The sequence below is a fragment of the Pristis pectinata genome, chromosome 29, assembly GCF_009764475.1.
Source record: "Pristis pectinata isolate sPriPec2 chromosome 29, sPriPec2.1.pri, whole genome shotgun sequence".
Taxonomy (NCBI): Eukaryota; Metazoa; Chordata; class Chondrichthyes; order Rhinopristiformes; family Pristidae; genus Pristis; species Pristis pectinata.
Genome location: NC_067433.1, coordinates 5,332,832 through 5,357,144, shown reverse-complemented (window position 1 = coordinate 5,357,144; position 24,313 = coordinate 5,332,832). Strand labels below are relative to the sequence as shown.

General features: G+C 53.8%; 1 protein-coding gene across 5 annotated transcripts in view; it reads right to left on the bottom strand.

Annotated features, from left to right (window-relative positions):
* The window catches only part of LOC127584274 (zinc finger MIZ domain-containing protein 1-like), a 239,396-nt gene that overhangs the window by 121,106 nt on the left and 93,977 nt on the right, over positions 1 to 24,313 (bottom strand). The window contains exon 1 of one of the 5 annotated variants that reach the window (XM_052040930.1): positions 18,739 to 19,061. The exons of the other annotated variants lie outside the window; for them this stretch is intronic. The gene's annotated coding sequence lies outside the window, so the exon portion shown is untranslated. Of the gene's footprint in view, positions 1 to 18,738; positions 19,062 to 24,313 lie in introns of those variants that run through there. 5 annotated transcript variants of the gene reach the window in all.

Genomic DNA, 24,313 nt, shown 5'->3' with positions numbered 1-24,313 from the left:
AAACGATAAAATTAAAAGCAGTTCAGCCCAAGACCACAGACAACCATGAGAGCGCTCAAGAACCAGAGGGGCAGAATGAAGTGATTGGCAAAAGAACCAGAACAAGTGGCAGGAGGAACTTTTCATTATTTTTATAAAAGACATCGCATACCAGGAAGTCGGGAACACACTGCAGGGGTAGTCGTGGAGGCAGACTCAAATGTCGTGTTCAAAACAAAGCACGATAAGGACTTCAATGGAGAGCATGGCAGGGTTCTGGGGAGGGGCTGGGAGAGTGGGAGGGGCTGGGGTGCTTACAGAGAGCCGGTACAGACTTGACGGGCCGAACGGCCTCCGTCAGTGCCATAACCATCCTGTGATTCTATTCAGTGCAATGACCTCATTGTATCACATGCACAGTTGATGATCCCCGGCACAGTTAATTATTAATGAGGGGAAAATAAAGTTCCCTGCTCCACTGCCACAGAACAAACGGCCGTCAGTCATTTTGCACTGAAGCAGGCCCTTCGGCCCAACACATCTATGCCAGCCTTTGTGCCCATCTAGACTAATCCCACTTCCCCACATTAGGACAGCATTCCTCACTACCTTCCCTAATTCCCTATCTGAATGTCTCAAATGTAATGATTCCACCTCCTCTGGTACCAACTACTGTGTAAGAACTTCCTCCTCAAACTTCATTAAAACTCCTTCCTCCCGCCTTAAGTCTATGTCTCCTGTTGCTGCTATCCCTACCATGAGGAAAAATATTCGGACTCACTTTCTTTGCCTCTTTTGGTTGGCTGAGGGACCTGTTTCCCTGCTGTATCTATCACATATCTCCTTAGCCTCCCTCACTCCAGAGAAAACAAGCCCAGCCTGTCTGACCTCTCCCCACAACTAAAGCCCTCCAATCTGGGCAACACCCTGGTGAACCTCGTCTGCACTCTCTCCAGTGCAACCACACCCTTCCTGTAGTGTAGTGACCAGAACTGCACACAATGCTACATGCGATCTAACCAGTGTTTTGTAAAGTTGCAGCACTGCCTCCCAACCTTTACCTTCCATGCCCCAACCTACAAGTGCAAGCCTGCCTTCTTCACCACTCTATCGACCTGTGGTGCCACCTTCAAGGAACTATGGACTTGAACCCAAATGGTCCCTCTGCCCATCAGCATTCTTTCGTGCCCTACCATTTCCTGTACATGTCCTACCTGTCTTCCCAAAAGCATCACCTCACAGTTGTCAGGTTTAAATTCCATCCGCCAAAGCTCCACCCAACCTTCCATCTGATGCACATTCTGCAGTAGCCTTAGGCAACCTTGCTCACCGCCCACACCACCACCATCAGCTACCTTACAAATCATACCCCCTGCATTCACATCTAAGTCGCTAATATATATCACAAAGGGTCCCAGCACCGATCCCCGCAGTACACCACTGGTCACAAACGTCCAATCAGAAAAGCCTCCTTCCGCCGCCACCCTCTGCCTCGCATCACCAAACCAATTTTGGATCCAATTAGACAGCTCACATGTGCTTTAACCTTCTGGACCAGTCCACCATCCGGGACCTTGTCAAATGCCTTACTAAAGTCCATACAGACAACATCTTTCCCCCTGCCTTCATCAACCTTCTTAGTAACCTCCTCAAAAAACTCAGTCAAATTCGTCAGACACGATTTCCCCCACACAAAGCCACGCCGACTATCCCTGATCAGCCCTTCCCTTTCCAAATGTACCAAATCCTATCCCTCAGGATTTTCTCCAATAATTTCCCTACCATTGATGTAAAGCTCGGCAGCCTGTGGTACTTCTTAAATAAAGGAACAACATTAGCTATCCAACGTCTTCTGGCAACTCACCCCTGGATACCAATGAGACAAAAATATCGGTCAAGGCCCCAGCCATCTCCTTCCTTGCTTCCCATAGCAACTTGGGATAAATCTCATCCGGCCCTGGGGATTTAATCAAACCTCACGCATCCTATGATATCTAACACCTTTTTCTTAATACTAACCTGCTCCAAATTATCCACATACCCCTCTCTGAACTCACTACCTTCCATGCCCTTCTCCTTGGTGAATACAGATAAGAAGCATTCATTTTCCCACATCACCTGGCTTTAAACCCTTTGATCTCCAAGGGGACCCACTCTTTCCCCAGCTACCCTTTAGCTCTTGATATGGAATGTCTTGGGATTCTCCTTAATTTTACTTGCCAGGGATACTTCATGGCCCCTTTTTGCTTCCCTAATTTCTTTAAGCTCTCTCCTATACCCTCTATATTCCTCAAGGGACTCCCTCGATCCCAGCTACCATAATTTTCCTTTGATATTCTTTGTCATCCAAGGTTCCCCAATCTTGCCACTAGAACATGCTGGCACCGAACTCTTACCAATTCTCTTTGAAAAGGCTTCTTTTGTAAAAGTCAGGTCCTAACTTACTGCCACAGCAAACCTCCTGGTGTATTCTTCTTCACCTCCCAACCCGTGACCTCCCTGACCATTCTGATCACCACTCTGCAACGTTCCTTGATCAGTCAATGAATGCCAAGGTCTCAACACCTGCAAGTTAACAAAAAAGCAGGTACAGAATAGACCACCAACAGATGGTATTTTGATATACGACTGCAGGGAGATTAACACGCAACGCAATGAGAAATAAATGCAACAACCACTGAGCACAATTAGCCCTCTGAAGCTTTCTGTCCCCTATCCTAATCTCTCTCTGCGTGACCCAATGTCAATTTTCAGCTGATAACACTTAGGATACTTTGGGACTTATTACTATGCCAGAAAATGCTATTTAAATACCAAATTATTGTTGTTCAAGTAGTGGGTGGTCTGGGTTAGAACAATTTTGCCTGTCAAGATGCACAGTGCATACCCAACAACACAGAGATCTCAGAAGTGGTTTGGGAGAAAGCTTCAACACTGGCCTTTTGTCCCCAACCTTCACAGACGGATCCCAAGAGAGGCTCAGAAGTCCCAGAGCTTAAATCCACATTCCCGAAATTTGCAGTTGAACCTTATGATATCTGGCAAACAAATCCCGAGAAAATCGCAGAGCCTGAGACAACCAAATTTGCAGCCTGGTTTTCTCGGTGTTTCAGACACAAAATCTCATTTAGCTTCTCTGTCTGGGCTTAATGTTCTAAGATTGTGCAGGAATCAGAGTACAACAGAGGCCGATTTGGCCCATTGTGCCAGCATCAGTCAAGGAATCACCCAGTTTGATCCCACCGCCGTAGCCCTGAAGGTCAGGGCTCTTCAAGTCCGCATCCAGGTACTCCAAATAGAAGTTTCTGCCTCCACTGCCCTTTCAGGCAGCGAGTTCCAGACCCACAAAAATACTTTTGTCCTCTCCCCTCCAATCCTTCTGCCAGTTACTTCAAAGGAAAGAGAACCAAGACCTAGCTCTGCCCCTCAAAGTTTCACACACCTCAAACCTCTCCTCAGCCCTTTCTGTTTCAAAAGACAGTTACACCAGCTTATCCAGTCTCTCCTCATGCCTACAGTTTTCCAGGTCCTGCCAACATCCTTGTAAATCTCTGCCCCCTCTCCCGTGTAATCACAACTCTCCTGTAGCATGGTGATCAGGTCTGTTCCGCAGTGAGGATGGCTGTTTATTCCCATGTTGTTGCTTCAAAATGAGCCTCTTCCTATTCAGGACAAGCATGATAACACTGGAATTTGGAGCAACAAACAAACTGCTGGAGGAACTCAGCGGGTCAGGCAGCATCTGTGGAGGGAAGTGGACAGTCGACGTTTTGGATCGAGACCCTTCACCTGGGCTGAAAGAGTAGAGGGGAGAGAGCCAGAGGAAGGGCTGGAGCAAGAGCTGGCAGGCGATGGGTGGATCCAGGTGAGGAGGGATGATGGGCAGATGGAGGAGGGAGGGAGTGGAGATGGTGCGAGGGTGGGAGGTGGGAGGTGAGAGGTGAGAGGTGGAGGCAACAAAGGGCTGCAGGTGATGGAATCTGACAGGAGAGGAAAGTAGAGCATGGAAACCAAATGAGGGAGGTGGGGAGGGCAATGGGAGCAGTGGGAGGGAGGAGGGGGAACCAATGGGAGGAGTGTGTGGGCAATGGGCAGATGGTATGGATGGAGGAAGATAATGAAAAAGGGTGAAGGGGGCTGGGGGTTGGGTGTCAGAGGAACTGGGTAGATCAGCAGGAGAGAGAAACATCTGTCAGAACTGAGAAAGTGAGAAAACAAGTTAAGTTTTTACTTTAAACTAAGTACTTTTCTCTCTTTCCAATACTGACAAAGGGTCTTCAACAAGAAACGTCAACTCTGTTTCTCTCTCCACAGATGCTGCCTGATCGACTGAGTGTTTTCAGCAATTTCGGTTTTTAATTCAGGTTTCCAGCACCTGCAATTTTTTGATTCACATCATACAGGGAGGCTGGTGCTATAGAGAAGTCCTGCAGCTTATTCAAGAAAAACATTTTTGTAATACTCATGCATTTTTGGTGATACTTAAGAAGATACAATCAGCAAAAGATGTATTCATAGAGCACCTTTAATGCAGTAAAATGTTCCCGGTCTATTCAACAGAGTAATTGCCACACACAGTATTACAATTGCCTAAAAGCTTGGTCAAAGTCCCTAAACAACAGAGCCTCTCCACTTTACTTGCCTCCCTTCTTTAAGGAGAGGTAGGAAGGCAGTGACACAAGAAATTCTGCTGATGCTGGAATCTGGAGCAATACACAAAACGTGCTGGAGGAACTCAGCAGGTAGTGTAGGGAGGGTTTGCAGAGCTGAAGACATGGCCACCAAGTTCGAGAAAGATCAAGAGGCTAGAACTGGACCAGCAAGGTGACCTTAACAGAGAGACCTGGGGACACTGGGGCACAAGAGCAAGCATTTCAACTCTGTGGCACTGGTAAACCAATAGCCAGTGTCGGTCAGGTTGGGACTAGGGAGGGAGCCAGTACATCAATCAGGGGCGAGGACTTCACCAGTAATTACAAGCTGCAGCAGGTCAAGGAGGGACAATGCATTGTGATCAGTGTCAAGTATTATTTGACTTCAAGGGCTGTATCAGTCCAGGGACAGGGGTCAAAACTGATTGGAGCAGTTGGGGGAAAGATGGGCAGTGATACCATGTTCAAGGGACTTTTGAGATAAAGAAAGGTGGAGTGAGGGTGTGATTAATGCCAGGACCCAGTGGCTGAAGGTTAATGCTGGTGGCAACCATTAATTTGATGTGGTTTGGAGTCACAGAGAACTAGAAACCATTATCATGGACGCAGGGGCAAGGAAGTCTCATGGTGCAGTGGTGGAGCAGAATCGATGGGCCGAATGGCCCACTTCTGCTCCTTTGTCTTGTGAAGTTGAGTGATCAGTACAATCAGTTCAGTGTTTTATTAAGCTTCACTTTTATCCTTTTCCAAAACTCCCCACAATTTACACTAATTAACACTAAAGAACTAGCTCCATGTTACCTGGGTGGATCAATCTGCCATGGGTTACAGTATTTATTCTGCCAATTATTTATCCACAGTGAATCTTGAACAATCTTCCTTGCACCTCTCCTCGGTCAAGACGTGAACCCCTTCTGTAAATTACCACCCAACTGGCCCCACCCCGGCTCTCTGCAACGGAAGTATAACCCGTTCACAGCATCGTAGACCTGCAAATATTTTCAAGGTCGGCAGTTGGCGAGGTGGCCAGGGGTCGAAAGAATCAAAAGGTTCTGATGTTTGTCCTGGTTTATTTACAATGGCGCAAATCCTACTCAATGCTGACGGTAATATTTTTTCCTCAAGACATCTTGACAGTTTCTCCGGCTGCATAAGTATTTCCTCTGCTTGCTACCAGATGTAATTACCGCTCTGTTGTCACTAATGGGACTGTTAGTGCCGGGGACAGATGTGGCAGCACATCAGGACTACTGGAAACAGTAACTATCGACGCAAGAAATACTTGGATCAGCTCTAACCTGCCAGTGCCTCAGCAGACCATCTGCTCGGGAAAAAGCTTACATCAATTATTTTGTGTATCTGCTAGAGTTTCCAATGATGTCAGCTCCATACCCTCTCTTCAAAGGAAGCATCAGTGACTCTCAGCTGTACTCCCCTCATCTCTCTCACTGAGCAAGGCCACACCCTGCCTCCCCAAGTGCCAGTCATCCACCTTGGGAGAGCGGAAGGGAACCATTGGCGTGGGGAAGATGTATATCTCATTAGGCGTTCCCGGAATAAGTTCTGCCTGTCAGTTACACACGCACCCCTTCAGCGAGGGAGATGTCAACACTTCAGCATCCAACTAAAAATCAGAAGACCAAATGCAGACACAGCTCCTCGGACAAATACAGCAGCAGGAAATGGGAGCAAGGGATCTGTAGGACCTTCAACACAGGAGACTGCCCAGCCCATTCAACCTTTGCAGGCTCCTGGAAACTGCTGACCAACTATTCCCAATCCCCAACTCTTTCCCCAAACCCTTTCTCCCCTTCAATCAGTTAATACCCTTCTACTACCGAAATATCCAAGCAGTTCGCAAATATACTCACGAATCACCAGCTAGCCCATTATAAAGAACCCGAGTTGTGCCAGGAATTAAATACACCCCAAGATTCACAGACCCCATTTAGGAACCCTGACATTTTATCTGTCAAATTAATTTACTGATTTGAGTCCTGTGCAAATTCGGCAGAACTTCTCAAAGTACAAAATGCTCTTCTCCAGCCTGGGTCAGTTCCTTCAGCTGCAAAGAACTAAGTTCAAATTTTGGGAGGGAGAAAGGAAGAACAGTGATTGGTTAAAATCTGTCTCACATTATTTTCTCAGTAGTTGATGCATCCAATCATACTAAACCTGAAGGGTTGTTTGGAGTTGGTGGCAGCTCAAAGCCTCCAGTAGCAACAAGGCTTAACATACGAGGAGTGTTTGATGTCTCTGGGCCTGTACTTGATGGAGTTCCGATGAGGGGGGAGTCTCATTGAAACCTACCGGATACTGAAAGGCCTGGATAGAGCGGACGTGGAGAGGATGTTTCCATCAGTGGGAGAGTCTGGGATCCAAGGGCACAGCCTCAGAATAAAGGGACGTCCCTTTAAAAATGAGATGAGGAGGAATTTCTTCAGCCAGAGGGTGGTGAATCTGTGGAATTCGTTGCCACCGAGGGCTGTGGAGCCCAGGTCATTAGGTATTTAAGGCAGAGGTTGATACGTTCTTGATTGGTGAGGGGGGTTTAGGGTTATGGGGAGAAGGCAGGAGAATGGGGTTAAAAACAAATCAGCCATAATGGTGGAGCAGACTCGATGGGCCAAATGGCCTGATTCTGCTGAATATCTTATGGACGAAATATCATTAAACCTTGCGCGGTCTGGCTCCCTACATCCCCTCATTAGCTCCCCTTACAAAAGCTAGTGCCTTGAGCAGCGGCTGCATTCGGCGAGGTTGGGAGCCTTGATCTGGGGGCGAGGGAGGGCGGGGGACTCAGGTGCTGGACAGAAAGGTCGGTCGGAGTTGGTGGAGAGTGGTGGTTGGCAGCCGGACTGGGTGGCAGCCACACCGTCAGCCCAGACCCTGGCCCAGGGGTGGTTCTGTGCAGAGGTTGCCGCAAAGAATTGAACCACAAGCTTCCTTTGAGTGGGGTTTCCGGGAAGCCTTCGTCACAGGGCCCAGCAGGCAGGATTGCAGGGAGGGAGGGGGGGAACGTTGGCAGCCACGGGGACCCAGTGATGGGTGGATGTGCTTTGTCAGACCTGCCATTCCTGATCTGACCCACAAGCAGACCTGTTAAAGCCACCAATCTCATCGATTCAGAATTTCACCCCCCAAGCCCTGGAAAAACTTGCAGGCTAAAAGAACAAGATTAATTTAAAACAAAGGTGGGCGGCTTTTTTTTAAATATTTAAACAATCAGCTTGCTCCCTGCCTCTCACCCCAGCTCCATGAACACCAGTGGGTGGATACAAATCCCACCCCACAAATTCTTTTTGCATTTTAACCAGCATGATTTTAACCCATGTCTATTGAAGTTCAAAGTCAGCTCATCACTGACCTGCTTCAGATTTTTAGGGAAACACATAGATTGGACAATGATAATAAATTTAAAATCGTCCTAAACTCCAGCACCACGGGACATGAAAGGTGCAGAGCATTCCCAATGACCCACCTACGCAGAATGACACACAAGCATCACCAACAATTATTAGAACAACCCAATCAATCTGAGCAGGTAATGACTGCGCTGTTGGAAGAACCACCCTGGCTGGTCCTTTCTAGACAAAATGTTTCCAAAATACTCGTTAGTTCAAAGAGTTCCTTTGTATGCAAGGTGTTTCTTAATAACACGTCAGTGATCGTGGTTTGGTTAGGATTAACAACTGCACCCAATATGCTGACTTCTAAATTATATTCCCTCCGACTGATCCTCCTCTGATCGTTTGAAACAAGTTGTTTTGTTCCATCCCCAACACCTGACCATAAGGACAGAGACAACTGCAGTCACAAATACATTCATAGCCAACACCAGAGGGCAGCTACCGTTTCCCAGAGCACAGGACGCCGCTCACCGATCACCCATTTTAGAACCAATGTTAAAACTATTTAAATAGATTAACTGGTGTCCTAGAGTGTAAAAACAGAACATGCTGAAACTCTCAGCAGGTTGGGCAGGATCTGTGGAGAGAGAAGCAGAGTTAAGACCCTGCACTCTGATGAAAGATCATTGATCTGAAATGTCTCTCTCCATTAGAACTGTCTAACTCACTGAGTCTTTCAGTTTTTATTTCCAGTATCCACAGTTTGTCTTTTAGTTGGTGTTCAATGATGTTGATCAGAGCTATCTGGAATTTCTCATAGTTATACAGCATGGAAACAGGCCCATCGGCCCAACTCGTCCATACCGACCAAGGCACCTACCTGAGCTCGTCCCATTTGCCCCATATCCATCTAAACCTTTCCTATCCATGAACCTGTCCAAATATCTTTTAAATGTTGTAACTGTACCTGCCTCTACCACTTCCTCTGGCAGCTCTTTCCACATACCCACCACCCTCTGCGAGAAAAAGTTGCCCCTCAGATCCTCTTTAAATCTTTCCCCACTTACTTTAAACATCTGCCCTTTGTTTTAGACTTCCCTACTGTGGGAAAACGCCTGTGACCATCCACCCTGTCTATGCCCCTCATGATTTTATAAACTTCTATAAGGTCTCACTTCACTCCAGGGAAAACAGTCCCAACCTATCCAGTCTCTCCCAATAGATTTGCAACTATCTACACATTCCTGATTTCCTTCTGAGACCATTGTCAAGAGGATTCTATAGACCAATGACTGCCTGTAAACTCCTGACTCCCAGCTTTGGGAAAAAAAAGGTCAGCTTATCAAGGTCACATAAAACCAACACAAAATGCCTTGATTTCTCGGTCTCAGTTCCTTGTTCCTCACAGTGTGCCCCCCACCCACTGTAGATGTGACATCGGAAATGCGGTAACCAATGTGGTTGGAAGACACAAGCCTTCATAACAACTGTGTGCATCATTCACAGAGTCACGCAATGTGAAATGTTAACAGTGCAATCTTCACCCTTCAACTTGGAACAGCTCAGCACCAAATGCCTACACAAATTCCTAAAAAAAATCTTTCAGTATGTTAGTCCATTAGAATCTTTTCTTTGCCCTGAAGCTCACTATTCATGCTGGGTTCCAAACATCTTCCTCAGCAAAAAGCCAAGGTGAGTGCCTAGGGTCATACAAGTGTAGCAATCAGAGAGGCTGAATCCTGGAGAAGGGGAGCAGAGAAATGAGAACACACTGTTTACTGATGAGGCAGTGAGTTAATGAAGGATACAGCGTCCGAGGGGCAGTGAGTACAAAAGCAGGAATGAGATCAGGAACCTACTGTTTGTAGGGAAGTTGGGAGCAGAAATTGGGCCTTTGGGAATAAAATGGAATTAAACAGAATATATCAGAGAGAGCGAGAGAGCGAGAAAATGCAGGATTATGGAGAATGTATGGGGGAGATGGGATGGAATTGGAAGTGAGGGGATTATACACCAGGAGCTAGAACAGACTCAATGGCATCAACAGCCTTCTTTAATGCCATACAATTCCATAATTCTCAGAAGCACTGGCCAGTTCCTGGAAAGAGATGAGGGGAGAAGGTGTGTAGGTCAAACCAAACATGGGTCAGGGTTGTTTGTTGAATGCATTTGCTTGTCCCCATTTCCTGCTCCATCATTCCACCTGGTTGGATTCTGTTTAAGCATCAGTCTCTGCAAAGCACCTTTTGGAATCAAACATCGCCCCAAACATTCAAACAATAAAGACTGCACTTCACTTTTCAGTGAACATTTCCTCAGACATGCATTGCTGCCAATTTCAAGTAAACTCACCTCTGATCAAGGCATGCCTCCATCCCAGTGAGGAAACTATTTATCGTCGACGGCTCCACAGACTATTTACGTGCCGATGCAAGGACCATTCTCCTAATTTAAGCTCATCCCTTTACAACGTGCAGTATCTTGTCACTTTCTCAATAGTGGGACACGTACCAGAAAGGCACACGTAGCCTTAAATAACGATTACACATCAGTGATCGAGCGTTGTGGAATTTTACTGAAGCCAATACCTAGGGTTTGTTCGTGCAGAAAGATCCTTTACTGGGGCTGCAGCAACTACTGACCAGACCAAAAGCCTATGCCAAGACGGGACAGAAATCCATGCCAGATAATTAACTGTTTGCAAAATTATTTGGCCGAAGTCATTGTGCTAAAATTCGACATCAAATTCACAAAGAATGTAAACCAGGAGGTTTGGCAGAAGAGTTTTGCAAAGCCACTCTTAAACATGGAAGTTTAAAATTCCACTACATTACGTTGGGTGTGTCGGTCAGTGTTAACAAGGGCAGAATATCACAGTGTTGTAAGTGCAGGGAACCATGGAAATCCCAACAGGTCAAAGAGTAAATCACTTCACGCAACTCTACCTCATAAGAATTCCAGACATTATAAAATTTACGATTCCAAACAAGTCAGAATCGTTACAGCGAAGGAGTTGGCCCTTCAGCCCACCATGGTCCACCATCTGCTGTACATATCCACACGAATCCCATTTACCCACATTATGACTTCTATGCCTTGCTCATTCAAGTACTTGTCTAGATACTCCTCAATGAACAAATCCCTGTGAGTGCAGGTGATCCCTCTTTACATTGTAAGATCCACCTCCCCCCACTCACCGAATCTTCACCACAAGGTGAATAGCTGAGGACTAGACTGCAGTGAGAACTTCAAGATCAGGGCTGGTTTAGACTGGTGTCAGTGGAGGGAAGTTGTTGCCCAGAGTGGATAGTTGTAGACCAGGGTCACCACTTGAAAATTTGCGGCAAAAAAAACAAGGAGATTTGGGAGGAAAGAGAGCTGCTACTCAAGGCAGCAGTCAAGATCTGGAATTTACCATCATTTGGGGAAATCAATGTCTTTAAATGGGGACGTGGATAAAATAAGATATCTTTATTGGTCACATGTACATCGAAACACACAGTGAAATGCATCTTTTGCGTAGTGTGTTCTGGGGGCAGCCCGCAAGTGTTGCCACGCTTCCGGCGCCAACAGAGCACGTCCACAACTTCCTAACCTGTACGTCTTTGGAACATGGGAGGAAACCCACACAGACACGGGGAGAACGTACAAACTCCTTACAGACAGCAGCCGGAATTGAAGCCGGGTCACTGGCGCTGTAATAGCGTTACACTAACCGCTATGCTACAAGAGAAAATAACGTGCTGGGCTGTGGGGAGTGAGCCTGACCCAACTATGCTACTAGCACAGACTCAATGTGTCGAATTCCTCTTTTTGTACCATCGCATGACTTAGTTTCTAAGCAACCCCTCAACTCCTTTTTGATCTCTCCCCTGTATGGTGTGTTTTGGATGAGAAGCTTTGTGCATGTGGGAAGTTGCAAAGGTAAGATTCTGCAGCACAACAGGTGAATGCACGAGTGCACTGCACCACCTCAACACATCTACATGCAGACATTACAAGGAGAAGCTGCATATCCTTGTAGATGAAATCATCTTCATTACCAACACTGCTCAGGACATTCCCGGTGCAATTCTAAACTTGGGCTGAGTTAGCCAATCTCAAGCAAGGACGCCGTCAGAATGCCACAACCCCCACTGCTCCATTTCCTGTCAGATCAAGGAGCAGAATCTGGGTCGTCCCTCCTCATCATGCCCAAGTTTCAATGATGGCCAGGGTGGGTGTGTGCCAGAGACATTGGGCTGTGCAATCAAATTGTCCACCAGCAGTTATTATGCCACTGGGCTGTGACTACGGAAGGTGGCAGGTATCATGGAACCGCAGCCTAATAAGCCAATAAGATATAGGAGCAGAATTAGGCCATTTGGCCCATCGGCATTTTTCTCCCCAACCCCATTCTTCTGCCTTCTCCCCTTAACCCTCAACCTCCTTTCCAATCAAGAACCTATCAATCTCTGCCTTAAATACACCCAATGACTTGGCCTCCACAGCCGTCTGTGGCAACGAATTCCACAGATTCGCCACCCTCTGGCTGAAGAAATTCCTCCTCATTTCAGTTCTAAAGGGACGTCCCTTTATTCTGAGGCTGTGCCCTCGGATCCTGGACTCTCCCACTGATGGAAACATCCTCTCCACATCTACTCTATCCAGGCCTTTCAGTATCTGGCAGGTTTCAATGAGATCTCCCCACATCCTCCTAAAACAGGAGCTAACACATTAAGAAGAGATGAAATGGTGGGAATTTAAAATAAAATTCAAATCCAATAAGAAAGAAAATGAGGTTTGAAACTCTACAAAGTACTGGGTCTTTGTGCAAATGGAAATTGTCAGCAGAAATATATTTTCCTTGCACATGTCGCATTGAGTTTGTCAAAACAAAAAGATCAAACTTCCATCTTTCTGAGAAGAAACTGCTGTCCTGTTCAGTCCTGTGGCTGGATCAGGGGTTGACAACGGTCCCAAAGACATTGCTGGCGGCCAAGATTGAGATGTTCCGTTCCGCTCTGCAGTTTATAGCTCAGTGCTGGCTGGGATAGTGAGCAAGGGCAGAGGAAGATGGTGGAGCCTCATTTACAGCCTCCGTCATTCACTCACCTCCTTGGGATTAACTGCGAACGTTTACTCAGAGCACGGAGGTGCCTGGGCTGCAAACGTAGCCCATATCCTAGAACAATACAACACCAAGACAAGACCCCTAAAGCCAGGGTCCTGCTCGGACAACACAACCAAAAGCAAATTCAGTGCTCACATCGCCATGACCCATCCTCCTAAAGATCAACACTCCCGACCACTAATCTCTTAGTGCAAGGTTGTCAGTATACAGAATGTCCATCTAGATTCTCTCTCCCTTTGTTCAATTTTTCCACTGCCCCCCCCCCCCAATTATCCGGGTTTGTTACCCTCTCCCACCTGGTTCCATCTCCCCACCACCCACACACCTATCCGCCTGGGTTTATTCTCCCTTGGCAGACCCTTCCTATCTCTTCCCCCACCTGGTTCTGATTTCCCCCTCACACCCCATCTGCTTCCCCTCATTACCTTCCGCCCTCCATCTCTACCTTCCTCCTCCCCTGGATCTATCTGCCCATCATCTGGTCCCACCTATCCCCCATCAGCTTGTCACACGCCTCCCCCTCACCTCTTTATGCAGGCCTGCTTGCCTCTACAACCCTCAGTCCCGATGGCAGGGTCTCGACCCAAAACGTCAACCATCCCTCTGCCTCCGCAGATGCTACCCGACCCACTGAGCTCCTCCAGCTGTTTGTTTTTTCACCCACAAACTGGGCTCTCTCCAGCTGGTCAGGATCCACCGTTACAGGGCAGAAACTCCAGGGGAAGCTCTAGTTGTTGGTCGGGATTTGGAGGAGCTGCTGCTGACCGGTGTGTTCCTGGCCTGGTTTCTCCAAGGATCGGTTAGGGTCCTTCGTTTGGTGCCGAGGTTTCCATAGATACCAGGGCACGTACAAATGCTCAGATGGAGTTCAATCCCCACCCACAGACGCAAGCTGGCTTACTGAGTCATTTTGCAGTACTTGGCTCTTGCACAGAGACCACATTTGGGCATCGAGAGAGAAATCCTTGTCAAAAAGAATCACGCGGATTCAGCTCAAAGCATTGGCATTGGGGGTCTTCATTCCACAGCTAAGGATGTGTCTTTGATTTCCACCTAATCATTGACACGCAATTTCTCTTCAACAAGCACCATAGGATGCTATGCACCACGTGAGTTGGGTTTGTGGAATACTAAAGGTGGCCGTGGTAACAAGTCTCAGCCAGCTTTACGAGGGATTTTGTCCTTTTCATTATCATTCTGATCACAGGCAACTGTTTTATAAGTGGAGAGAAAGCTGAAACAGGTATGGAGGTGTGACACAACCATCTTCCCATGTGCTTGCCAACTTCAAATTCAACCCTTCAGATGTGGACCAATTCTGGTTGGTAGGTTAGAAAAGTTTGGAGACAACTTACAACTTAAATTAGTCACTGTAAACTGCAAACAATACCAACTCTATATTTTACATTAAAACCCATTCATTACCTAACATCTCTTTCCAAGCAGATCACAATTTCACCACTGCTGCCAAGTAACAAGATCACACTAGACGATACATTAAGAGAGTGATTCAAGTTCTCCTTCACCAACTTCAGCTGCAAACACGGGGTGGGTTTGCAAGCAGGCACAAGAACAGAGGTAGTGCTCCCTGCCATTCAATGATCTTTTACCTCAGTACCACTTCCCTACACTAAACCCATATTCCTCAATTCTACTGGTGTGTTTCAAGGGTCAGTGCTGGGCCCATTGTTGTTCGTCATATCAACAACTTGAATTAGAATATACAAGGTTAGTAAGTTTTCAGATATGACTGTTGGTATATTGGACACTAAATTGGTATTTGGTATAGTGGACAATGAAGAGGTCATTTTGATCAGCTGAGTAAATGGGCCAAGGAATGGCAAATGGCGTTTAATTCAGATAAGTGCGAAGTGTTGCACTTTGGAAAGTCAAATCAAGGTAGGACTTTCACTGTGACCAGCAGGGTCCTGGGGAGTGTTGTAGAACAGAGGGACCGTGGAGTTCAGGTACGTGGTTCCCTGAAAGTGGAATCACAGGTAGACAGGGTGGTGAAGGCAGCTTTGGCACGCTGGCCTTCATCAGTCAGGGTTTTGAGCATCAAAGTTGGGAGGTCACGGTGTGCTGGTGAGGCTGCACTTGTAGTATCGTGTTCAGTTTTGGTCACCCTGCTATAGGAAAGAGTGCAAAAAAAAGATTTACAAGGATGTTGCCAGGACTTGAGGGACTGAGTGATAGGGAGAGGTTGGACAGGCTAGGACTTTATTCCTTGGAGCATAGGAGACTCAGGTGATCTTATAGAGGTGTATAAAATCATGAGGGGCATAGATAGGGTAAATGCACTCAGTCTTTTTCCTGGGGTTGGGGAATCAAGAACTAGAGGGCATATGTTTAAGGCAAGAGGGAATTGATTTAATAGGAACTTGGAGGGCAACTTTTGTGTTTTTTTTATACAAAGGGTGGTATGTACGTGGAATGAGCTGCGAGAGGAAGTGGTTGAGTCAGGAACTATAACAACTGTTAAAAGACATTTGGACAGGTACAGGGATAGGAAAGGTTTAAGGTTATGGGCCAAATGTTGGCAAATGGGACTAGCTCGGATGGGCATCTTGGTTGGCATGGACCACGTTGTGCTGTGAGACTTTACTAACGTCTAGCACTCTATCTTGAATATACAGAGTGACTGAAGCTCCACAGCCTTCTTGGTCAGAGAATTCCAAAGATTCACTACCCCGTGGCTGAAGAAAATTCTCGTCCGTTCTACCCTGAACAACCAACCCTATAGCTGTGACCAGGGGAACAATCATCTCCACACCTTGTCCAGCACCTGCTGAGAATTTTGTCCAACGAGATCAGAACAGTGAAAGTCTAAGGAATCAATGTGGTGAACCTTCACTACTCTCTCTAATGCAAGTATATATCTTTGGGTAGGGAGAACCAGACCTGCTCACAATATACCAGATTTATCTCACCAGGACCCTATGTAATTGGAGCAAGATGTCTCCACTCTTGAACTCAAATACTCGTGCAATTAAAGCCAAAATACTATTGGCCTTACTAATTGCTTGCTGTACCAACAAGTTAACTTTCAATGACTTGTATACAAGGCATCTGGGTCCCCCTGAACACTAGCATATTGTAATCTCCCAAGGCAAGACAAGTTTTTCACTGTACCTCAGTACTCGTGACAATAATTTACCAACTTACTGCACCTTTCAATTTTTCTACCAAAATAGTTGATTTCACAGTTTTCTACAGTATATTTCATCTGCCACAGCCTTGATCATTCATTTAGCCTTTCTAGATCTCCCTGAAGCCTCTCCATCCTCACTGCTACCCACCAAACTTGGATGTATTTCACTTGATCCCCTCACCCATATCGTTGGAATAGATTGTGAACAGCTGGTGTCCCAGTTCCCTTGGGTCACGACCTCCCAACCCAAAAATGTCCTGTTTATTTCTCACCATTAACCGTTCCCCAATTCACACCAGGATACTACACGTGTTCTCACTTTGTTTCAAAACTCATGACCCGCCTTACTTAAAGTGTTCTGAAAGAACACATACACCACATCCACTGGTTCCCCTTTTCTATCGTTAGTTACAACCTCAAAAAAATTCCAACAGATCTGCCAAAAGGGATTTTTCTTTGATAAACCCACACAGACTCTGTCTAATCCTGTGTTTGCTAAGAGACCATAGAACAATACAGAACAATACAGGCCCTTCGGCCCAGCTGAGCTCCACGTGGGTGACTGTGAACTAGAATTTGCATTCAGCTGCGAGGGTGGCAGGTCGATGGGTTTAGTTTACAGGTTGGAAAAGTAAACCAACCACACTTGGGCAGAGAAAGTTAACAGCCCAGCACACTGAGTGGATCTGCTGCCTCACAGCCAGGTTATATCCTTGGGTGCTGTCTGTGTGGAGATTGCACATTCTCCCTGTGAACCCCTGGGTGCTCCACACTGGTAAATTAATTGGCCGGTGTAAATTGCCAGAATGAATTGGTGTGAATGGGTGCCTGATGGTCAACACAGATCCAATGGGGCGAAGGGTCTGTTTCCCTGCTGAGTGACTCTGACTGAGCACTGGGAAGGGCTCAGGTAACAGCAGGGTGATACAGGGCAGGGCAGGCGGGCGGGGGGACGTCAGCACTGGTGGGGTCTGTGGGACTGGGGACACGGAGCAAACGTCAAGGCAGCGATCCAGGGGTGGGGTCAACACGGGGCTGTGATGTCAGAGCAGTGGCAGGGTTGTGGGGGCAACACACGAGGGCAGCAATGGACAGGGTGCAGTTGTTGAGGGGGTGGGGGTGACAATGTCAGGACAGCAATGGTCCACACCAGCACCGCCCAACACACAGCGCAGCACTGAGTCCTGACAGCCAGGGCTTGTTTCGAATGCATATGATTTAAAAAATTGCAATGGTGATTCGCGCATAGACCTCACACCAAATGCACACACCACAGACATTTAACTTGTGAGCTACAATATCAAATGTAAGTTCACCAGAACAAAGTTTAAAATACAAGCATAATTCCAGTCCTCGGAAAAGCAGGCAATTCCCAGCCTGAGAACTCAGACACACTGGTGTCAGCCGTCCCATCCCCTCTCTCCTCTCCTCTCCCTCCCCCTCCCTTCCCTCCCTCATCTCCCCCACTTCCCTCCCCTCCCTCGTCTCCCCCCTGCCTTGTCTCCCCCCTCCTCTCCCCTCCCCCCTCTCCCCTCCCTTCCCGTCCCCCTCCTCTCCCCTCCCTTCCCTTCCCCCTCCTCTCCCCTCCCTTCCCTTCCCCCTCCTCTCCCCTCCCTTCCCTTCCCCCTCCTCTCCCCTCCCTTCCCTTCCCCCTCCTCTCCCCTCCCTTCCCTTCCCCCTCCTCTCCCCTCCCTTCCCTTCCCCCTCCTCTCCCCTCCCCTCTCCCCCAACCCTCCCCCCCCTCTCCCCTCCCCCTCCCTCCCCCAACCCTCCACTCCCTCCCCCTCCCCTCTCTCTCCCCCTCCCCTCCAGCCCCTCACCACTCACTCTCCCCCTCTCCTCCCTTTCCCCCCTCCCCCTCCTCTCCCCTCCCTCCCTCCCCCCCCCTCCTCTCCCTCCCTCCCTCCCCCTCCTCTCCCTCCCTCCCCCTCCTCTCCCCTCCCTCCCCCTCCTCTCCCCTCCCTCCCCCTCCTCTCCCCTCCCTCCTCTCCCCATCCAGCCCCTCCCCCTCCTCTCCCCCTCCTCCTCTCCCCTCCCCCCCTCCAGCCCCTCTCTCCGCCTCCCCTCCCCCTCCCTCCTCCCCTCCCTCCGCCTCCCCTCCCCCTCCCTTCCCTCCAGCCCCTCTCTCCCCCTCCCCTCCCCTCCAGCCCCTCTCTCCCCCTCCCCTCCAGCCCCTCTCTCCCCCTCCCCTCCAGCCCCTCTCCCCCTCCCCTCCAGCCCCTCTCTCTCTCCTCCCTCTCCCCTTCCCCTCCCCTCCAGCCCGTCTCTCCCACCTCCCTCTCCCTCCTTCTCTCCCCCCTCTCCCCCCCTCCAGCCCCTCTCTCTCCGCTTTTGTTCCGAGCCGCGCTTTGCAGCCGAGGTTCCGCGGCCCCCGCCGGGTGCACCTGAGCTCCGCTCCCGGACAAACACCCTCCGCGCCCCGGCGCCGCCAGAGTCACTGCCCCCGGGGTGTGCGAGGGAAGGAGGGAGGGAGGGGGCGGCCGCCCCGCTTACCTGTCGCGGTGGGTCGGGTCGGCTCGGCTCGGCTCGGCTCGGCCCGGTGTCCTGGCCCCCCCCGTGCTCGGACCAGGAGCCGGGATCAGGGCTCCATTGCCGCGCCGCCGCCGCACAACAAAGGCAGCAGCAGCGCCGCCGAGTCCCGGACCGCGGCTCCCGCACAATGCACATTAATTATTCATCAGCCCCTCAACCTTTGGCTCCCAGACACAGGCAGCGGAGCGCAGAGCGCAGAGCCAGCCGGCTGATCGCACGGAGGGAGGGGGGAGCGGGCGGGGGGGCCACTGGCAGGAAAATAACCTCCCTCCCCGCCACCTTGACTGACCTCCGCATCTGGAGGGGGAGGAAGAGGGGAGGGGACTGGAGGGGGAGGCAGAGGGGAGGGGACTGGAGGGGGAGGAAGAGGGGAGGGGAGTGGAGGGGGAGGAAGAGGGGAGTGGAGGGGGAGGAAGAGGGGAGTGGAGGGGGAGGAAGAGGGGAGGGGAGGGGAGGGGAGGGGAGGGGAGGGGGAGGAAGAGGGGAGGGGGAGGAAGAGGGGAGGGGGAGGAAGAGGGGAGGGGGAGGAAGAGGGGAGGGGAGGGGAGGGGGAGGAAGAGGGGAGGGGAGGGGAGGGGGAGGAAGAGGGGAGGGGAGGGGAGGGGAGGGGAGGGGGAGGAAGAGGGGAGGGGAGGGGAGTGGGAGGAAGAGGGGAGGGGAGGGGAGGGGAGGGGGAGGAAGAGGGGAGGAAGAGGGGAGGGGAGGGGAGGGGGAAGAGGGGAGGGGAGGGGAGGGGGAGGAAGAGGGGAGGGGAGGGGAGGGGGAGGAAGAGGGGAGGGGAGGGGAGGGGGAGGAAGAGGGGAGGGGAGGGGAGGGGGAGGAAGAGGGGAGGGGAGGGGGAGGAAGAGGGGAGGGGAGGGGAGGGGAGGGGAGGGGAGGGGGAGGAGAGGGAGGGGAGGGGAGGGGAGGAAGAGGGAGGGGAGGGGAGGGGGAGGAAGAGGGGAGGGGAGGGGAGGGGGAGGAAGAGGGGAGGGGAGGGGAGGGGGAGGAAGAGGGGAGGGGAGGGGGAGGAAGAGGGGAGGGGAGGGGGAGGAAGAGGGGAGGGGAGGGGGAGGAAGAGGGGAGGGGAGGGGGAGGAAGAGGGGAGGGGAGGGGGAGGAAGAGGGGAGGGGAGGGGGAGGAGGAAGAGGGGAGGGGGAGGGGGAGGAAGAGGGGAGGGAGGGGAGGGGGAGGAAGAGGGGGGAGGGGAGGGGAGGGGGAGGAGAGGGGAGGGGGAGGGGGAGGAAGGGGGAGGGGAGAGGGGAGGGGGAGAAGAGGGGAGGGGAGGGGAGGGGGAGGGGGAGGAAGAGGGAGGGGAGGGGAGGGGAGGGGAGGGGAGGGGAGGGGAGGAGAGGGGAGGGGAGGGGGAGGAAGAGGGAGGGGGAGGGGAGGAAGAGGGGAGGGGAGGGAGGGGGGAGGAAGAGGGGAGGGGGAGGGGGAGGAGAGGGGAGGGGAGGAGGAGGGGAGGTGAGCAGGGGAGGGGGAGGAAGAGGGGAGGGGAGGGGAGGGGGAGGAGGGGGAGGAGAGGGGAGGGGAGGGGAGGAAGGGGAGGGGAGGGGAGGGGGGATGAAGAGGGGGAGGGGAGGGGATGGGGGAGGGGGAGGAGAAGGGGAGGGGGAGGGGGTAGGAAGAGGGGGAGGGGGAGGGGGAGGGGGCGGAAGAGGGGAGGAAAGAGGGGAGGGGAGGGGAGGGGGAGGAAGAGGGGAGGGGAGGGGAGGGGGAGGAAGAGGGGAGGGGAGGGGGAGGAAGAGGGGAGGGGAGGGGAGGGGGAGGAAGAGGGGAGGGGAGGGGGAGGAAGAGGGGAGAGGGGAGGGAGGAGGAGAGGGGAGGGGAGGGGGAGGGAGGGGAGGGGGAGGAAGAGGGAGGGGAGGGGAGGGGGAGGAAGAGGGAGGGAGGAGGGAGGAAGAGGGGAGGGGAGGGGGAGGAAGAGGGGAGGGGAGGGGAGGGGGAGGAAGAGGGGAGGGGAGGGAGGGGAGGAAGAGGGGAGGGGAGGGGGAGGAAGAGGGGAGGGGAGGGGAGGGGGAGGAAGAGGGAGGGGAGGGGAGGAAGAGGGGAGGGGAGGGGAGGGGGAGGAAGAGGGGAGGGGAGGGGAGGGGAGGGAGGAAGAGGGGAGGGGAGGGGAGGGGGAGGAAGAGGGAGGGGAGGGGAGGGGGAGGAAGAGGGGAGGGGAGGGGAGGGGGAGGAAGAGGGGAGGGGAGGGAGGGAGAAGAGGGGAGGGAGGGGGAGGAAGAGGGGAGGGGAGGGGGAGGAAGAGGGGAGGGGAGGGGAGGGGGAGGAAGAGGGGAGGGAGGGGAGGGGGAGGAAGAGGAGGGAGGGGAGGGGAGAGAGGGGAGGGAGGAGGGGAGGGAAGAGGGGAGGGAGGGGAGGGGGAGGAAGAGGGGGAGGGGAGGGAAGAGGGGAGGGGAGGGGAGGGGGAGGAGAGGAGGGGAGGGGAGGGGGAGGAAGAGGGGAGGGGAGGGGAGGGGAGGGGGAGGAAGAGGGGAGGGAGGGGAGGGGAGGAAGAGGGGAGGGGAGGGGGAGGAGAGGGGAGGGGGAGGGGGAGGAAGAGGGGAGGGGGAGGAAGAGGGGAGGAGGGGAGGGGGAGGAAGAGGGGAGGGGAGGGGAGGGGGAGGAATGAGGGGAGGGGAGGGGGAGGGAAGAGGGGAGGGGAGGGAGGGGGAGAAGAGGGGAGGAGAGGGGAGGGGGAGGAAGAGGGGAGGGGAGGGGAGGAAGAGGGGAGGGGAGGGGGGAGGAAGAGGGGAGGGGAGGGGGAGGAAGAGGGGAGGGGAGGGGAGGAAGAGGGGGAGGGGAGGGGGAGGAAGAGGGTTGAGGGAGGGAGGGGGAGGAAGAGGGGAGGGGAGGGGGAGGAAGAGGGGAGGGGAGGGGAGGGGAAGAGGGAGGGGAGGGGAGGAAGAGGGGAGGGAGGGGGAGGAAGAGGGGAGGGGAGGGGGAGGAAGAGGGGAGGGGAGGGGGAGGAAGAGGGGAGGGGAGGGGAGGGGGAGGAAGAGGGGAGGGAGGGGAGGGGGAGGAAGAGGGGAGGGGAGGGAGGGGAGAAGAGGGGAGGGGAGGGGGAGGAAGAGGGGAGGGAGGGGGAGGAAGAGGGGAGGGGAGGGGAGGGGAGGAAGAGGGGAGGGGAGGGGAGGGGGAGGGGAGGGGAGGGGGAGGAAGAGGGGAGGGGAGGGGGGAGGAAGAGGGGAGGGGAGGGGGAGGAAGAGGGGAGGGGAGGGGGAGGAAGAGGGGAGGGGAGGAGAGGGGAGGGGAGGGGAGGGGGAGGAAGAGGGAGGGGAGGGGAGGGGGAGGAAGAGGGGCGAGGGAGGGGAGGGGGAGGAAGAGGGGAGGGAGGGGAGGGGGAGGAAGAGGGGAGGGGAGGGGGGAGGAAGAGGGGAGGGGGAGGAAGAGGGGAGGGGAGGGGAGGGGGAGGAAGAGTGGAGGGGGGGAGGAAGAGGGGAGGGGAGGGGAGGGGGAGGAAGAGGGGAGGGGAGGGGAGGGGGAGGAAGAGGGGAGGGGAGGGGAGGGGGAGGAAGAGGGGAGGGGAGGGGAGGGGGAGGAAGAGGGGAGGAAGAGGGAGGGGGAGGAAGAGGGGAGGGGAGGGGGAGGAAGAGGGGAGGGGAGGGGGAGGAAGAGGGGAGGGGAGGGGAGGAAGAGGGGAGGGGAGGGGGAGGAAGAGGGGAGGGGAGGGGAGGGGGAGGAAGAGGGGAGGGGAGGGGGAGGAAGAGGGGAGGGAGGGGAGGGGAGGAAGAGGGGAGGGGAGGGGAGGGGGAGGAAGAGGGGAGGGGAGGGGAGGGGGAGGAAGAGGGGAGGGGGAGGAAGAGGGGAGGGGAGGGGGAGGGGGAGGGGAGGAGGAGGGGAGGGGAGGGAGGGGGGGGGGAGGAGGGGAGGGAGGGGGAGGAGGAGGGGAGGGGAGGGGAGGAGGAGGGGAGGGGAGGGGGAGGAGAGGGAGGGGAGGGGAGGGGGAGGAAGAGGGGAGGGAGGGGAGGGGGAGGAAGAGGGAGGAAGAGGGGAGGGGAGGGGAGGGGAGGAAGAGGGGAGGGGAGGGGAGGAAGAGGGGAGGGGAGGGGGAGGAAGAGGGGAGGGGAAGGGAGGAAGAGGGGAGGGGAGGAAGAGGGGAGGGGAGAGGAGGGGAGGGGGAGGAAGAGGGGAGGGGAGGGGGAGGAAGAGGGGAGGGGAGGAAGAGGGGAGGGGAGGGGAGGAAGAGGGGAGGGGAGGGGAGGAAGAGGGGAGGGGAGGAAGAGGGGAGGGGAGGGGAGGAAGAGGGGAGGGGAGGAAGAGGGGAGGAAGAGGGGAGGAAGAGGGGAGGGGAGGAAGAGGGGAGGGGAGGGGAGGAAGAGGGGAGGGGAGGAAGAGGGGAGAGAGAGGGGAGGGGAGGAGGAGTAAGAGGGGAGGGGGAGGAAGAGGGGAGGGGAAGGAGGAAGAGGGGAGGGGAGGGGAGGGGGAGGAAGAGGAGAGGGGAGGGGAGGAAGAGGGGGGGAGGGGAGGGGGAGGAAGAGGGGAGGGGGAGGAAGAGGGGAGGGAGGGGAGGGGGAGGAAGAGGGGAGGGGAGGGGAGGGGAGGGGGAGGAAGAGGGGAGGGGAGGGGGAGGAAGAAGGGGAGGGGGAGGAAGAGGGGAGGGGAGGGAGGGGAGGGGGAGGAAGAGGAGGAAGAGGGGAGTCGGAGGGAGAAGAGGGGAGGGAGGAAGAGGGGAGGGGAGGAAGAGGGGAGGGGAGGGGAGGGGAGGGGGAGGAAGAGGGGAGGGGAGGGGAGGAAGAGGGGAGGGGAGGGGAGGGGGAGGAAGAGGGGAGGGGAGGGGGAGGAAGAGGGGAGGGGAGGGGGAGGAAGAGGGGAGGGGAGGGGGAGGAAGAGGGGAGGGGAGGAAGAGGGGAGGGGAGGAAGAGGGGAGGGGAGGGGGAGGAAGAGGGGAGGGGAGGGGGGGGGAGGAAGAGGGGTGGGGAGGAAGAGGGGAGGGGGGGGAGGAAGAGGGGAGGGAGGGAGGGAGGAAGAGGGGAGGAAGAGGGGAGGGGAGGAAGAGGGGAGGGGAGGGGAGGGGAGGAAGAGGGGAGGGGAGGAAGAGGGGAGGGGAGGAAGAGGGGAGGGAGGGGGAGGAAGAGGGGAGGGGGAGGAAGAGGGGAGGGGGAGGAAGAGGGGAGGGGAGGGGAGGGGAGGAAGAGGGGAGGGGAGGGGAGGGGAGGAAGAGGGGAGGGAGGAAGAGGGGAGTGGAGGGGAGGAAGAGGGGAGGGGAAGGGAGGAAGAGGGGAGGGGAGGATGAGGGGAGGGGAGGGGGAGGAAGAGGGGAGGGGAGGGGGAGGAAGAGGGGAGGGGAGGAAGAGGGGAGGGGAGGGGAGGAAGAGGGGAGGGGAGGGGAGGAAGAGGGGAGGGGAAGGGAGGAAGAGGGGAGGGGAGGGGGAGGACGAGGGGAGGGGAGGGGGAGGAAGAGGGGAGGGGAGGAAGAGGGGAGGGGAGGAAGAGGGGAGGGGAGGGGGAGGAAGAGGGGAGGGGAGGGGAGGGGAGGAAGAGGGGTGGGGAGGAAGAGGGGAGGGGAGGGGAGGAAGAGGGGAGGGGAGGGGAGGAAGAGGGGAGGAAGAGGGGAGGGGAGGAAGAGGGG